Raw genomic sequence first — 4,116 nt, 5'->3', positions numbered from 1 at the left:
AGAGCTCCAAGGAGATTATGTTGAAAAATAAAAAAAAATGTACCCAAAAAAAATTGTTTTTATACTTCATTCTAAGGACTTATTGAACTACCCTCGTACAAAGTTCTATCTAGCCAAGCTGCTCGCGAGGGCGTGATGATTACTTTTAAGTCGCTAGATACAACCGATATCACTTTTTTCCAATTGCAATTGAAAAAACCAAGGTTTCGGAGATTCTCAAAAGAAAATCTGGAAATAATAGAGGCCCACTGTTCTGTGGTCACTGTTTCTTATCAAAGCATTGTTTAATTTGTCTGTAATTGATTTGAAGAAGTCAGTATGAGGATTCTACAGGCTAAAGGACAAACGGTCCGTTTCTGTGAAAAACTATCGAAAAAGATGTGCGAAACACTCTTCCGGAAGTTCTGATAAAAAATTCGACTCCTCTGCTCATCGGCAACGTCTGAAAGGCTTGAAAGCGTGTCTCGGTTTTTCGTTTCAAGGATTTATGTTCGCGAGTTTGACTTTTCTGCGACACTCGAAAAAACTGAAAAATTTTCTCATCTTCCAGAATCAAAATCAAAATAAAAGTATTATTCTTTAAATAAATAAATAAATATATATATACGTATAATTAAAAATTTGTCATAAGGACAACCGCAGGATTTTGCCGGGAGCAGGTGCTAATCTGGAAAATTGCACCCGCTCCCAGCGAAATCAGTGTAAAATTTTAGCCACAACCACGTCTCACGACCGTGAGATAGGTGGTTACAGTCTGTAAAGGAATCAATACGACGATCTAGAAAAAGCCTCGTGCACTCTAAGAATACGGAGCAACCCAAGGACTACCGCCTTGTGTATTTTTCCTGCAAGTGTTTTAGCATATTGTTGACATGCAGGGATGCTTTTTAGGGCATTGGCAAGTGGAAGCTTGGGACCTCCAAGAGCGTCGATGATAAGGACGATTAGTTTAACAGAATATTCCGGGTACAATCGTTGCAACTCCATTATAAGGTCTCGATATTTTTGTCAGCTGGTGCCGAAAATTCGATAACGAACATGGTTCGCTTCTCGAAGTCAAGAAGAATCATGTCAGGCCTCGAGTGAGCAAAAGAAACAATTGTCGAGAATATAAACTTACAGTATATGCGGCAGTTTCCATTCTCGACAATTGACTCGATTTCCCTAGGAGCATTTAGAGGAGCGATATTAAGGTTAATGCCGTAAGAAAAACAGAGATGGTAATAAAGCACTCTTAGTGCCGCATTGTGCCTTTGAATGTAGGTCGTTCCCGCGTGAGTTGGACAATTAGATAGTATGTGAGCTAAATGCTCGGGGTGTGCATGACACGCCCTGCAGCTATAATCAGGAATGTCTTGGCTCAAAATGTGGCGACGGTATGTTAAGGTGGAAATGACACCGTCTTAGCATGCAAAAATGAAACCCTCCGTACCAGACTTCAATCCGAGTGATTTAAGGAAAGCAAACGCTAGCTCACAAGACATTGACTGTCCCTTCACATTTCTGTGGAAAATACCGTGCATCCTCTTATCGAGGAGTTGTTCACGAAAGTTTTTGTCTTGTTCTTTCTTAATCCGGACTTTCAGGAGTGAGTACTCGTGATAGATAAGATTTGAGGCAAGCATGTTCGTTGCAGATACTTTGTTACTCGCCGACAGTTCGGAAGACCAAATCTGCCGGATGAGACGCTTTTATCTGCTTCGGAGAGTATCCTTTATAGATGTCACATCCTGAATGCGGCTCGGTGGCACGCCCAGGTATGTATAAGTCTCTCCAGCGCAAAGGTGTCGTATAGCGCTTCTATCAACGAGCTCAGGATCTTCAGGGATGCCATTAAGTTTTCCTCGCTTCAAATAAACCTTGGCGCATTTGTCTAACCCAAATTCAATTCCAATTTCCTTAGTATATCGTTCAACAATCCCTAGAGCTAGATGTAGTTGCTCTTTGTTGTTAGCATAGATCTTAAGATCGTCCAGGTAAAATACATGAGTGACCTAGTACTTTCGATCTGCAGGTTTGCCGCACAAGTACCTGTCGGAATGGCGAACTGCTAGAGATAGTGGCAATAATGTTAAGCAAAAGAGGAGTGGTATCATGGTGTCGCGCTGAAAGACACGTCTCTGAAAGGTGACCTTGTTAGTTGTCACACGATTTTTTTCCAGATGAGATAGTAAATCTGGTTTACCAAAGCGGCATCAATCTCTTTATGCACCTAACTATTTGCGGATGAACCTTTAAGATTTCCTAAAGACAGATGATAAGTCTATGGGAGGTCGAATCGAAAGCTTTCTGATAATCAATCCAGGCCATCGATAGGTCACGCTGGTAGAATGCTGCATCTTTGCAGACAAATCTATCGATGAGCAGGTTCTCCCGACATCCGACTACGCCATTCTTTGAGCTTCGTTGTTCATACAATTCTTGCCACACAGGTTCAATTGCCCGAACAATCCTATCATTTAGGATAGCTGTGAATATCTTCTAAAGTGTGTTCAGACAAGTGATTGGTCTGTAATTCCTCGGGTCAGCTAAGTTGCCTATTTTCGGCAGGATTATTGTGCGCCCCTCCACCAACCACTCTGGAATCGGCTTTTCCGACTTTAAATATGAGGTGAAAATACGGGCCAAATGCTGATGGGTTGAAGAAAACTTTTTCCACCAGAAGGTTTTAATACAAGCTGGTCCCGGTGCGGAATAGTTCTTCATGTCTCTTAATACTTTTTTCACCTCCTCGGTAGTGATGGGTTGGCATTCTTTATCAGGTGTTATGAGGGCAACACATAACTCCATGAAGCTATTTACATTTTCTGAGTCTTCGTCCAGTCTATGCTGCACTTCGTAGACTTCTCTCCAAAATACTTCGACCTCCTCTGGTTCGGGTGGGTGTTCGACAGTAACTGGGGGGTCTTGGAAGAGTCGAGATGGGTCAGAGAGAAACTGTTGATTTTCTCTGACCCACCTCTCTCTCCGCTCTAGACTTCTCTTAGCGTCAGATAGTATCCGTATTCTCTCAACAATATGCTGCTTGATGGTCAGCAGCTTTGATTTGTTAAGTGTGTGATAACGGGTCCGGAGATCGCGCGAGAACTTTCGAACCTTGGCGGTAAAATTCATGCCAGATGTGATGTAGTCAATCACATACTGAATGCGGGACGCGTACTGTCTTGCCCAGCCTATCTTCATGGCAAGTTGATGCATTCGTCTTTTGGTCTTACGATCAACCGTTGGTTTTGTTTTATGGTTCGCATCGGCCAAAGATCTCGCTGCATTATACACACAATAATTGATAGCCCAGAGGTCGGATTGTTCGGGAAAATGTCCACGAAGCTCGTTTTCCATTTCAACCAGATCTTTAGGCTTTAGAGAAACCTTGGTGTTGATGTTTGTCCGGGTCATAAAGCATCGCTCTTCCTGTATTTGATGCCTGCCCGCGGTTGGTCTTAGTGTCGCCTCTCTTTCTCTGTTGTCGGCTTGTTCTAGCTGTGGTTGAGTAGGCGTTCCGCTTACATAGACCCTTTTTCAGAGTAGTTCAGCATGGTTACGCAGACGTTGCTGCGAAAAGTGCAATAGCTCCGGGTGTTTTTCGCACCACAGAGCATGCGGCCGTGCCATATAACCCCGTTCAGGGGCCACAATCGCATCGTAGCACTCTAGCAAGTCGTGATTCAGTCGCTCCGTCCACCCAATGGTCGTGAGATCCCGCCGATCCATCGCATTGAATCCATATTCATTGGCTCCCTCAGCTCTAGATTGGTCGGAATTGTTGGCCGACCCATTGTCGGGAGCCCTGCGCGTGCTGTTGTTTTGAACCGCGCTTACTACAAGTATATTTGGTGTTGTTATTGTTGTTCCCACGAGAAGCTAGGGAAAGGGGTTCGTCCATCCTTGTAGAGCCCCGCATGCAAGGATAAGGCTGTGCACTCCGAGAGGTCGCCCGGTATCCCAGAGTCATCGTTCTAGACACCTCCCCCAGGTGCCATTCAGTTCTCGGCACGGTTTCCACACCTCCGCTTGAGGGTTAATTCCTTCGGGAACACCCCTGGACAATTGTCCGCGCAACCCGAGGACGCGTTCGGTGGCTTTGTCATAGGCCCTTCGGTTTGATTCTACAGGAAT

The sequence above is a fragment of the Belonocnema kinseyi genome, chromosome 5, assembly GCF_010883055.1.
Source record: "Belonocnema kinseyi isolate 2016_QV_RU_SX_M_011 chromosome 5, B_treatae_v1, whole genome shotgun sequence".
In the NCBI taxonomy this organism is placed as follows: Eukaryota; Metazoa; Arthropoda; class Insecta; order Hymenoptera; family Cynipidae; genus Belonocnema; species Belonocnema kinseyi.
Note: the sequence above shows the minus strand (reverse complement) of the source record.